Here is a 13,888-nt window from a genome sequence, read left to right as displayed (position 1 = left end):
GCAATGGTGCAATCTTGGCCCACTGCAACCTCTGCCTGCAAATGATTCTCCTGCCTCAGCCTCCTGAGTAGCTGGGATTACAGGTGCCTGCCACCACGCCTGGCTAATTTTTGTATTTTTAGTAGAGATGGGGTTTCACCATGTTGGCCAGGCTGGTCTTGAACTCCTGACCTCGTTACCTGCCCACCTGGCCTCCCAAAGTGCTGGGATTACAGGAGTGAGTCACTGTGCCCAGCCAAAAGATTGTTTTAAAATAACTTGCTTGCCAAGTACAAGGAGATAAAAATAATATTCAAAAATTTCAGTTGAAAGCTAGAAACAATAAAAAATGTTATAGCACATTTGATCCCTCCAGAAGACCTTTATCCAAATAGAAATTTTAAAAGTAAAAAATATAATATAAAATGTAATAATCAAAATTAAGAAATTAGTAGATAGATTAAATAGCATATTAGATACAGATGAAGAGAGAATTAGTGAACTGGAAAAGAGGTCAGGATAAAATATGCGGACTTATGGAGAGGTAAGACAGAACCCAGGGCAAAAGAGAAAGACAAACAAAACCCATAAAGGATAGAATATAAAGTGTAAAGATTTAATCTCCATTTAATTGGAATGCCAGAAAGAAACAAGAGAAAATGGGAAGAAGTAATGTTTGAAGATAGAATAACTGAATTAACAAAAAAATACTGAAAGACAGCAAATCATAGATTCAAGGGGTTCTATAACTGGATTCAGGATAAACAAAATTATACTCATGTCTTGGCACATCATGGTGAAAACAAAGAAAAACAATGAAAAAGACGAAAAACAGGAAGAAAGGAGGTTATTACGAAAGAAATAACAGCCTGAGAGCTGATCTCTCAACAGAAACAATTAGGCCAGAAGATAATAGTATGACATTTCTAATTTACCAAAGTATAATTTTTTTACCCAATCAAAATATACTCCCAGAGTAAAGATAAAATAAATAAAAATGAAGTGATTTACTACCAGCAAATCCCATAGAGAATGAAACCAGAAACATATTCTTCAGGAACAAGGAAATGATACCAAATAGAAAGTGATTAAGGAACGGAAGAAAACAAAAGAAATGGTAAAAATTCAGATAAATACAAATAAATACTAACTAAATAAAACAATAATATTCATCACATCTTATGTAGTTTAAAATGTACATATAGAATTAAAATATATGACAATGATAGCATGTAAATTGGGAGGAGAGTAAATACTGTTAAAGTATTCCAAAGTCCTTTTAAGGAATAAAAAGGACAAAGCCACAATTATACTAAGTAACTGTTACAAAAAGTAAACCAAACATAAAACAAACAAAAAAAAAAATACAGAATATTCAAGCAATACAGTCAATAATCTACACAAAATGGAAATAGATGTAACACTACCCTACATGATACACATCATTTTCAATAATGTACAAAATGTTTACAAAGATTGACTATCTACTGGACCGTAAAGCAAGTCTCAACAAATTCAAAGGATGTTTTCTGACCCAAATCCAATTAAGCCAGACAGAAATGACAGAAAAAATGTGAAAATCCCAACATATTAGGCAAATAAAAATACACTTGTAAATAATCCATGGGTCAAGGAAGAAATTACACTGGAAATTAAAAAAACTACTCTGAACTAATTCATAACGAAAATCATACAAATAAAAACCTACAGTAAAAAGCAGTGCTTAGGAAATATGTAGTCTGAAATGCAAACACTTAAAAAAAAAAAGGTTGAAATTAATGAGCTGAATCTCTATTTCAAGAAGTTAGAAGAATAGCAAAATAAAATGAAAGAAAGTAGAGAGCAGGAAATAATAAATATAAGAGCAGAAATTAACGAAATAAAAAACAAAAACACTTATTAAGAAGAAAAAAGTAGACATAAATAATATGTTAAGAATAAAAAGAGCACGTTACAAACCACAGAGATATTTTAAAAATAGGAAGAAGATATCATAATTTTATGCCACTTTATAAAAAATGAGGTAAAATAAATACATTCTTGGAAAAATACATTTAGCTCAATGCTGACCCAAAAGGAAATAGAAAATCTGAATATTCTTGTAGTTTTTAAAAAATTACTAATTTTTTAATTTTAAATTTTTCTACAAAGAAAGTTCCAGCTCAGAGAGATTAACTGGCAAATTCTAAAATACGTTTAAGAAAGAGATACTGCCATACTTTCAAAATTATTCCAAAAGATTAGAAATAAAGAGGATACTCTTATGATTTTTATGAACTCATTTTAGCAAGCCAGCATATCCTCAATCCAAAATCTGGCAAGGCTATGACAAAAAAGTAAAATTAAAGCCCAATCTTATTTATAAACATGATGAAATAGCAAGCCAAATCCAGCAATATCTAAAATAGATGATACACTAAGTGTGTCATAAGGAACTTGGGTTTCCAGGAATTTTAGATTGAATAAGTTTTGGAAATTAATATAATGTGTCATATTAACAAAATAATGGAGAAAAATCATATGATTATTTCAATAATATAGAAAAATTCAACTGCCATTTGTGATTAGAGAAATATCCCTTAAGTAAATTAGGAATAGGTTTATTGATATAGGGTATCTTCAAAATCCTATATATGTAATCATACTTAATGGTGAAATGTTGAAAACTTTCTCTTGAAATAAAAAACAAAGGTGTCTGCTGTCTTGCATCTATTCAAATTGAATGGAAGAATATATTACTCAAGATATTTTTATGTGCAACTTATACCCAATTAAATGTGGTGAAATAACAAGGAACATTTTTTTATCTCACACAACAGGAACCTTGGTAAGAAGTTGTGAGTTTCATTGCCTCTTATTCTGTATTTAATAGGGAGCAAAATCTGTCTGAGAATATCTCTGGTAGACTTTCTTCACATCTCATTGACAGGATTGGAGCACAGGCCAATACCTAACTTCAAGGGAACGCAGGAAAATAGCTGGTATTTTTGGCCTCTCTAGGGGTGTGAAGGCTGTGTGAACCAGAAAAAGACAGAGAAGAATAGGTGAAGAATGTTATTTGTGGAGGGAACAATAGTGTCTGTCTTAGAGAGCTTAAGAACTCATCCAAGGTCACACTTTTAAGCAAGTGGTAGAGCTGGATTTGAACCCAGGCAGCCTGACTGAAGACCACACTCTGAACTCCTATGTATTTACAGCCTAGTATGTGACTTTGAAAGCAAGGCCTCTCAACTATAACTTAATTTTCCACCCAGAACCATAAAATAATGTGGGTATATTGACTTTTAGTGCTACCCTCAGAGTCTTCATAGTACTCTATTAAAGATTTACAGTAATTAATCGACAATCATTGGGAAGTTAAATAAGCTAAAATTCATCTGTTTTCCACATAATGTTTTTAATTTCACATAGAATTATTTTAGAAATAATTATTTATAACATTTGGGAATTTAGAAATCAAATCTACCATGGGTGTTTGAAGGAATGTGAGAACAGCTCATCAACTCTGAAAAGCAGTTATATGCATACAAATCATATAAAAGGTTTATAATAAGAAGATTAAGTATTTCTAAGCAGAAAAAAAACCATAAAATACCAAGACACATTTAAAAATAAAATAGGTACATCTTAAAATAAATCTTTTCAGCAAAGTAAAAATAGTAAAATATGCTTATTTAGGAAAAAAGTTTCTAAATTGTTAAATCATCATTTTTACTTTATAATGCATTTTAAATTATATACATATGAAAAATTCCATTATAACAAAATAATTTCACCTACCACCTGGTTGTAATAAACTCAGATGCAGTTGATTCAAAATGTACTCAAATAGTTTTAATTATTTAAATAAAAATTTGTTTTTTTAAAAAGATTTATTTTATTTTTGTAGATATGGGATCTTGCTTCGTTGCCCAGGTTGGTCTGAAACTCCTGATTTCAAGTCCTCCCACCTCGGCTTCCCAAAGTACTAGGATTACAATCGTGAGCCACTGCACTTGGTCGCAATAATCTGTTTTTATAAATGTGGGTGTATTTAGTATTTATACACAAAATAGCTTTGTGAAATTAAGGTACCCTTGACTGGAGCCATTACTATAAAAGCAGTCTTTTGATCTCCATATTCCATAACTGTATCTTTATATTTTTAAAAAGAGCATGTGAAAACTAGGTTTCTAGTGTTCAGCCCAACTTGGGCAGTATTTTATGTATAAGTCTTGCATGGATACTTTCATAGTTTACAATTAAAAAGTGACTTTTCACAGCCTTAGGCTGTTTATTCCCCAGAAGACACTGGCTGGGCTAGTTTGGGATTCGGGAGAATGAGGCAGAGGCAACTGGTCCTCCTCTATCTGGGTCTTCTATGGGTAATCTTTACCACCATCTTGGACATAGTGCTGAAGTCTGGAGGCCTCAGGGGAAATTAAGCAGACATTTTAATTACTTACATTTCTATTGACCTTTGAGTATAGTTCTAGGTACTATGGAGAGTATGGGCCACCCCATATTTGCAGTTCAGGAGCTCAGAATCTATTGTGGGAGAAATAATTATACATAAATGAACAGGTAAATAGCAGAATATGGTAGCAATTATATCAATAGAGGTATACGGAGAGATGCATACTGACTGGGTGAGAATATGGGAAAATTTATTTAGAGGAAGCAGGAGAGAGGAGGGATAAACTCTTATTAAGCAGAAGGATCAGTTTGAACAAAGGTTTATAGGACATATTGGGGCAGCAGTGTATCTGGTGGGTGGAAGATTTTAAATGTAATAGGTGGAGGATTGCAGGGAAGTGTGGCTGAGATCACACTAGAAAGGCAGAGAAATCCCCTACTTAATCCCTTTTATGCAATACTTCCCCATTCAAGTCATTCCAAGAAGTATAAACCCTTAAGGTCTTCCTGCTTGCCTGGACCTCTACTGTCACTGTATATGCAACAATCCAACCCAAATTCCACCTGTCATGGAACCCCAAATCCTTCCAGTACACCCTGTGGAGTTCATTGTCTTTAGCAAAGTCCTCTGTACCCTCAAATTCCTCCTTTGAAAGCTCCCTTCACCTACTTGCTCTAACCGAAATCTAGTACGCCCTTAAGAATACAGCATCACTTGAGTCTTCTCTGGGCCTGAGTATGGGATAGGTGCCTTTTCACTCCTTATTATTGTTTCCCAACCACTGTTCTTACCTCCTCCTCAATTTTTTTCTCTTCTTTTGAAGAACTATATTGGATTATCATCCTTCACTCTACCATGTTGCAGGCATCCACAATCCTTCTGGTCACTTTTCCCTATTCGTTGAAGATTAGAATACATCCCTTATTGCTTTTTAGATGACTGCATGTGGCTCATCATTATAATCACTCCCTTCCATCTAACCTCAGCTTCTCTCCTCTCTCTCCCCTAGTGAAACTCACTGGCAAAACATGAACCATGCTTCAATCCATCCCTCTGCCTTCTCTGGTCTTGTTCCTGGTGCAATTAAACTCAGAGCCATACAGGATGCTCTCATTTTAACTACAACCACAAACCTTAAGCAGAAGTAGGATCCCCAACTTTTACCAAACCGGTTCCCTTTTTCATTCTCTGAGAAAACAAATTTAACATAATTTTGAATGAAAAAAAATTTAACATAATTTTTTTTCTTTTCAAATATAACACTACCTCCATCTTGACTCACTCATTGTTGATATTTCACTAAACAGAAAAGTAATTGGTTAAGAACTTTATTATTTTCTCACTGACTAATCTACTAACCCACTGATGTCTATTCTCATACCTGTAGTCTCTGCCTTTCTGCCTGTTCGAACAGAAGAATTGTCCATTCTCCTGTATAAGGGCAAATAACCTGGCTGTGTGGGTAAGGATCCAGCTATTTCTGGACTTAGCTCCTGCAATTATCTCTCTTTCTCCTAAAATATCATGTTTTCCTTTGTATGGGGTTATTTTTGTTAGTAGACTGACCCAGCGTCCTTCACATGGATCTTATTCATGTAGAGAGGACAGCCATTAAATTTTTTAAAAAATTATTTACACTGAAAAGAAAATCCTCAGGGTGCTTTGACAGTGAACAACATGGGCTTTAACTTTGGCTGGCTATGAAATTAGAAAGCTCAGGGAAGGCTTCCTGAGGAAGAGACATTCAAGCTGAGACCAGAAAGATAAATGAACATTTTCCAGGTAATGCTGGGACAGAGACAAGGCTTTGAGGCAGAGGGAACAGTATGTAAAAAGGCTCAGAGATGGGAAGGAACATTCACCCTGGAGGAACGAACAGAGAGCAGTAACCTAGTGGACAACTGATGGAGATGAGATTGGCAAGGTTGCCAGGAGTCATATCATTCCAGGCTTTCAAGAACATATTAATAATTTCAGATTCTATCTGGAAAGTGAAATTAAATAAAAAGAAAGAAAATCAATGAAGGGTTTTAAGTAGGGGAGTTATATGGCTAGGTTTATACTTCATAAAAAATATTAATCTGGCTCCTGTTGAAAAATAAAAGTATTTCTATTTCTGAAAACATAGGAAAACTAAATATAATTAAAAACCGACTGGTATAAAACAAAAGTTAAAAATTACAGGACAAAATATGACATATTGATTTTAAATACATAGCCTGGGTTTCAGGCAAATTCCTCAATTTGCCTGTTCCCAAAACTTCATCTTTGCAGGGTTGGGCAAATTGTAAGAAGTAGCCATGAAACATCTCTAGGGTAATACTTGTTGAAGGCAAACTATAGTGGATTTCTACAAGATAAAACTCCATTAAAGATGACTTTACAATCTAAAATACTTTTAATAAAATTGCAACACATAAGGAAACAACTAACAAAAGCAAATTTTATGACTCATAAAGTAACAGGTATAGAGCCTTAGGCTCTTTAGATAATAGAATTATTGATAGAACCTATAAAATGAGTATGCTTAAATTATTTAAAAACATTAGAAAGGAATTAAACATGGGAAATGATCAATACATTATTAAAATACCCAGGAAGATTTGAAAAGAGAACTAGTAGAACATCTAGAATTAAAATAGGAAATGTAAGCATTTCAGTAAGAGTTCCACTAGTACAAATTAAACGGGAAATTAAACAGCTGAAGAGAGGAATAGTGTCTTGAATATAGAGATATGGAAATTACCCCAAAGGCTTAAGAGATAAAAATATAAAAAAGAAAATAAGAAAAATGAAAAACAGAGCAAAAGATCTAGAATTGGTCTAATAGGATTTGAATAGAGAGAGACTAAAGAATGGCTGCAAGAGAAGCGATGTTTAAGGAGATAATAGCTGAGAATTTTCCAAAATTACTCAAGTATATGAATCTTTAGATTCAGGCTCTGAAGAATATATTCATGATATGTTCTGAGGAAGTTCTGAGGAAGATTTTTTTAAAGGAAAAAGAGTAATCAGTAGATACATCATAGCGAAATAGAGATCTTAAAAGCAACCAAGAAAACATTACCTACAAAATAATAACAATTAGACTTATGGCACACTTTACACCAGCAGCAGCAGAATCCAGAAGACAATGGAATGATACCTCCAAAAGATTAGAGAAGACTATTGTAAATCTAAAATATATGCACAGCTCAACTATCATTCAAATTCAACAATGAAAGCAAACTGAAGACATTTTTAGTAAGAATTGCCACTCATTGAAAAAAAGGATGTACTTCATAAGGATAGACTATAAATATAGAAAAAAGTTAATGATATGTGAGAAGGAATAGTAAGTTAAGAAATTTGTAACTAGATGAGTATATGTAAGTAATCATCATATTAAGGGTATAAAAACAAGATAGAAATAACTGCAGAAAGGTAACATGTGAGTAGAACTGTATTTAGAGGTAAATTGTTCAAAACAACTGTAGAGATATGCAACAGCTTTTAATTAGTGTTAAAATGTTGAGATTAGCCATTGAAAGAATAGAAATAGAGTACATATCTTTTGGTCTAGTAGAGAAGGAAAAAAGAATAAATAAAACATTAATTTAATAGTAGTCAAGAAAGAAGGAAAGAGAAAGCATAATAAAGGGTAAGTAAAAAAATGAAATTATAGAAACAAATTGAAAATATAAGCAATCATATTGAATATAAATGAGATTATTCATTAGTTAAAAGACTGACATCATCAGAGTAAATTTTAAAATTCTAGTTATAGCTAAAACATACATCTAAAACATAAGGACACAGGACATTTAAAACTAAGAATATGTAAGAATATACCAAAAAGGTAATAATACAAACAAAACTGATGCAACTGTATTAATAATAGCCAAAACAGATTTAAAGATAAAACATTATGAGAAGAAATATAAATTACAAATTTGCATATACAGTTACGTGTTGCTTGTTCTGAGAAATGCCTTGTTAGGGGATTTCATCATTGTGGGAACATCCTAGAATGTACTTACACAAATCTAGACGGTATAGTCTGCTACACACCTAGGCTATTTGGTATAGCCTATTGCTTCTAGGATGCAAATCTGTACAGCATTTTGCTGTACTGAATACTACAGGCAATTGTGACACAATGGTAAGAGTTTGTGTATCTAAACATATCCAACATAGAAAAGGCACAGTAAAAATATGGTATTATAATCTTATGGGACTACCATTATATATGTGGTCTGCCATTGACCAAAACATCATTATGTGGTACCTGACTGTAGGAATATGTGTGTGTGTGTGTGTGCGCGCGCGTGCATACACTTTCTTTTGGCCAACCAGAGAAGAAAATGCTCCTGGCCAACACTTCATGTAGTACTGAATTAACCCTTCAAATAAGGTAAAACACTCTATATCTCAGCCAAAATAAAAGGCAGCCTGGCTATTTAAGATGGACTCAGGGAATAGTTGGGAATTGTCTCCTTAATCACCCCCAGCTGTGGAGAATCTTCTAATCTATTCTTAAGTACATTTATCTTCATGTATTTGTGTCACAGTTTTTCAATGTCTGTTGTTCAGTGTCTCAAATACTTTGACACAGCCACTTTTCTGAAAAATGACTTAAATTACTCCAGAGAAACACAGGATAATATCACACTGATCAATGCTCAATCTAAAAATTAGTCCTCCACAAACCAAGTCTTGAATCAACAACCATAGTAAAATCTGGAAAACCCTTGGTTATCTCTTCCATAGCTCTAGATGAATGAGAAACCAAAGAAAGAACTGAGAACTAAAGTTTCCACAAGGGTTTTCTAAGACAGATAGTTCTGAAACTGTGGTAACAGTTTGAAACCTGTTCAATACATGAACAATAACTCCCCTCAGTCAACACACTTTTGCAAGTCAAACAAACAGGATCAGCAACCGGCTTCTGAGAGCCACCTAGTCAGGGGCAGATTCACTCCAAAAATGTCACATACCTCAAGTGCCAACAAACCAACCACTGTCTTACCTAAGTAGTCACACTACTACTATAGATGATGTCAACCCACTGATGCCTTGGAAAGTCAGCCCATCCCTGAACTCCATGCTGCAAAAACAGCCACGTGAGATCAACAGTCTCCTGTGCTCTGAGAGACCATACCTGACCAGCAATAAACTCAGCTCTTTGTCTCTTTTTTTGAGAAATGGTCTTGCTCTGTTGCCCAGGCTGGAGTGCAGTGGCACAATCACAGCTTACTGCAGCCTTAACCTTCTGGGCTTAAGCCAGTCCTCCTACCTCAGCCTCCCAAGTAGCTGGGACTACAGGCTTATGCCACCACGCTGGCTAGTTTTTGTATTTTTAGTAGAGTCAGGGTTTTGCCATGTTGCCCAGACTGAGCTCTGTCTTTTTATGTCAGATATTGAATGGTAGTGTCATCATGCTTTGATGAAGTAATTTCCTTATATATCATACTATCCATAATTGCTGATGAATTAAATATTTACATGTGAAAAACAGAAAATTTAAACTTTTGTGGGAAATTATGAGACAACAGTTAATACCTTAGGTTAAATATTTCATAAATCAGGTTTCAGTCATAAAGGAAAATAAGGATATTTTCATCTTATAAAAATTCAAAACTCACCAATGCAGCACCTCATTTGGATGTATTTGGAGTCTTGGAAGCTTGACTGCCCCATGTTCCCCTACAAATGGACCCTGAGAGCTTGTTTGGAGGTTCTAGCAGGAGAGTACAGCTACTCTTATATCCTTGACTGAAGACTGTCCTCCTCTATCAGGGATGATTGTCCTCTTTGATGGTCATTCTGTTCAACTGAGCATGCAGCTTCAGGAGTGATCCACATGAAATGGTGAGGGAAGAAGGGGACACCCACCTAGCCAGCCAATTCAGCCAAATCAACCCTGGCTATCAATGGGGTGACAGATGCCACAGCCAGACAGCCCTCACATCTGACAATTGTATTTTGATATAAAAATTTATGTGGTTTGCCAGTCAGAATGGCCATTATTAAAAAGTCAAGAAACAACAGATGCTGGTGAGGTTGTGGAGAAACAGGAATGCTTTTCCACTGTTGGTGGGAATGCAAATTAGTTCAACCATTGTGGAAGTCGGTGTGGTGATTCCTCAAAGATCTAGAACTGGAAATACCATTTGACCCAGCAATCCCATTACTGGATATAAAGGAATATAAATCATTCTATTACAAAGATACATGCATGCATATCTTCATTGCAACACTATTCACAATAGCGAAGACACGGAATCAACCTAAATGTCCATCAATGATAGATTGGTTAAAGAAAATGTGGTTCATATATACCATGGAATACTATGCAGCCATAAAAAGGAATGAGATCATGTCCTTTGCAGGGACATGGATGAAGCTGGAAGCCATTAGCCTTGGCAAACTAACACAGGAACAGAAAACCAAACACCGCATGTTCTCACTTATAAGTGGGAGTTGAGCAATGAGGACACACGGATAGAGGGAGGGGAACAACACACACTGGCGCCTATTGGGGGGTGGGGTGGTAGAGGGAGAACATTAGGAAAAGTAGCTAATGCATGCTGGGCTTAATACCTAGGTGATGGGTTGATAGGTGCAGCAAACCACCATGGCACACATTTACCTGTGTAACAAACCTGCACATCCTTCACATGTATCCCAGAACTAAAAGCAAAAATTAAAATTTTTAAAAAAAATCTGTGGTTTCCATTGATACAAGTACTGATAATTCCACTGTGGTTTGTTGCCCATATGTTTTATGAAAGAAAATGCTTGTCTCAAGTAAAGTTTAGTGAAAAGAAAGATGCATATTTTTCCTGTCCAAGTTCATGGACCCCTCTGAATTACACACAAAATTCCAATGGTTCTGTGGACCTCAGGTTAAGAATCAGGTTCAGACAGAAATCTGGACTAGAGATATTTGAGATTCTCATCATGACGATAGTGAGTAAAGCCATAGGGATAGACATAATTGTACATAATAATTAGAAAGGGAGTTCCTAAGGAACACTAATATTTAAGAGACAGGCAGAGGAAGAGACGGCAGTAAGAGAAAACGAGATGTAATGTTAGAAAAGTAAGAGTAAAATTAGGAGAGACTGGGGTCACAGAAGTTATAGAAGGGAACAGTTTCAAGAGAAGGAAATGGTTATCAGTATCACCAGTGTAAGAGAAATTAAGAAGACAAGGACAAAGAGTGATCCCTTAGATTTAGCAAGGGAGACCACGAATGACTTAGACAAGAACTGGTGTCTATAGGGTGGAAGAGGAAGAAGTCAGCAATAGCTTGAGGGATGAATGGGAGAAAGAAGAGACAGAAAGTAGACAACCCTTTCTGGAGAGTTAACCTTAAAGATGCAAAGAGAGAGAAATGGAGTGATTGCTAGAGGAGATCTATAGGGTCAAGAAGGAGAAACTCAAATATGTTTAAATGCAGGTAGAGAAGACCCCATAAAGAGTGACAGATTAAGGTACATGTGGTGGTTAAGTGTGCAGACTCTGGGATCTCACTGTCTTGCTCCACGCCACTTTTTATTTGTGTTACTTTGGATAAATTTCACCTTTTGTAAATGGAGATAAAAATAGCACCTATCTCAATAGGATTATTCAGAGGATTTCATAAAAAGTGTATAGAACAGTGTATGGTACATAGTAAGCCTCAGTAAATGTCAGTTATTTCTATTTGTATATTTTAAAAAGAGATTATTGATGATAAGTCCCTGAGGGGGCAGTAGGGATTGATGTTTGGGTCATCTATTGCTGTGCAATAAACTACTGCAAAATTTGGTGGCTTAAAACACAGTTCATTATTATCCCTCATGCTTTTGTGTATTGACTAGGCTCAGCAGAATGGTTCTCTTGGGGTCTCATGCCATGACCATTAGAATGGTATCTGAGGCTGTAGCCAACTGAAGGTTCAATAGGATTGGATATTGAAAATGGCTCATTCACATATCCATTGCCTTGATGTGTCTGTCTGTTTCACGATGATACTCAGCCCGCTTTCCCTTCTCTAAGAGGCTCATTCTCCAGAGCCTCTTCATGTGGCCTGGGCGTTTCTTAGCATGGTGATCTGTGGGTAGACATACTTCCCATATGGCCACTTGTTCCAAGAGGCAAGAAGCAGAGGTTCCAGGCCAGTTAAAGGGCTACTCAAAGCACAACTGTCCATCAGCAACATCTGGGGTGACTGCAGAAGAGACCGATTCTAATTCTGATTCTGATTCAGAAAGTGTTGAGTGATGCCTGACATTGCATTTTTAGTAAACTCTACACAGGTGGTCCTAATGCACAGTCAGGCTTTAACATTACAGGGCTAGGAAACTAGAGGGGAACATAAATTGCCCCAGTTAGCTCTCAGCATCAACCTGCTCTTACCCTTCCTCATCAAATTTTCCTTTCCTTTTAAATATTATAAATGTCCTTTTTCAATTTCATGGTTCTTTCCTCACTGTGAATCATTCCTTTATTTTAGTAGAATATTTCTAAAAGGAGAACACCCCTTTTTTTCTCAGTAATTTGGAACTATGAAATCAAACAAATTCAAAGTTAAACATGGATTTTTACAGAGTTTGCAAATAAATCAAAACTGCAAAACTCAATAGAATTAGGAAACTAGAAAAAAACTGTAGAAATTAATTTTTGTGTATGTGCTTAAAATGTCTATTGTATTTTACATGACACATTCTTACCAGAGAAATGACACTCTAAAACAAAGAGATTAACACATCCAAATCTGGTTCAGAAAGCCAGGATTCATAGCCTTAGAGTAGAGGTTCCCAAAGGATTAACTTTTCTGGGTTTGCTTTATAATTTTGGCAGTAAATGTAAAACATTTAAAGTTCATCTGAAGGGACTATTTTGGTGTAAATATTGGAGAATATGACAAAATTCATGATGTAATATGCATCCTTTTGTTCAAAGCAGTAATTCAGGTCAAATCACAAAATGCAGTAGGAACTCAACATGAATGAGAGGCACCTGTGACTTTGAGGCAACAAAGATAAAAACAGCTGAAAAGACTCCTGCTCAGCAGCATCAGAGTAATTTCCTCAAAATCTTTCAGTAGTTTCACATTTCACTTTGGGCCAAGCAGCAGAATTGGGAAAGTGGTTAGAAATGATCAATGAGCAAGTAATGCCAAGGAAACTGAATGGCCTGGAAGGAAACTGGGAAGTTTCCCAGTAACAGAAGAAAGTCAGTAAAATAGAGTTTGAAGGTAGAATGCAGGGCACGGAGATGAACAATGCCTGGGGCAAGGCAAAATAATGCACAAAAAGTCAAATAGGGCCAGCCAGAAAAGGCATGTGCAAGAAAAGTAGGACAATAAGAGCATGAGTTCTGCCAGATCGAAATGGAAAACATATTTATACATGTCTTTCAGTGGTGAGCCAGGTTTTTAGAATTTATTTTGAAGACCCAAGAGTATTTGGGGGATGGGGTGGGGGGTGGAGGGAATAGAAGAATATTTAAGAAAGTACAGAATTATAGAAATTTAATTGAGCA

Source organism: Chlorocebus sabaeus, chromosome 11, assembly GCF_047675955.1.
Source record: "Chlorocebus sabaeus isolate Y175 chromosome 11, mChlSab1.0.hap1, whole genome shotgun sequence".
Lineage (NCBI taxonomy): Eukaryota > Metazoa > Chordata > Mammalia > Primates > Cercopithecidae > Chlorocebus > Chlorocebus sabaeus.
The sequence above is the reverse complement of the archived record's forward strand: the minus strand, read 5'-3'. Positions refer to the sequence as shown.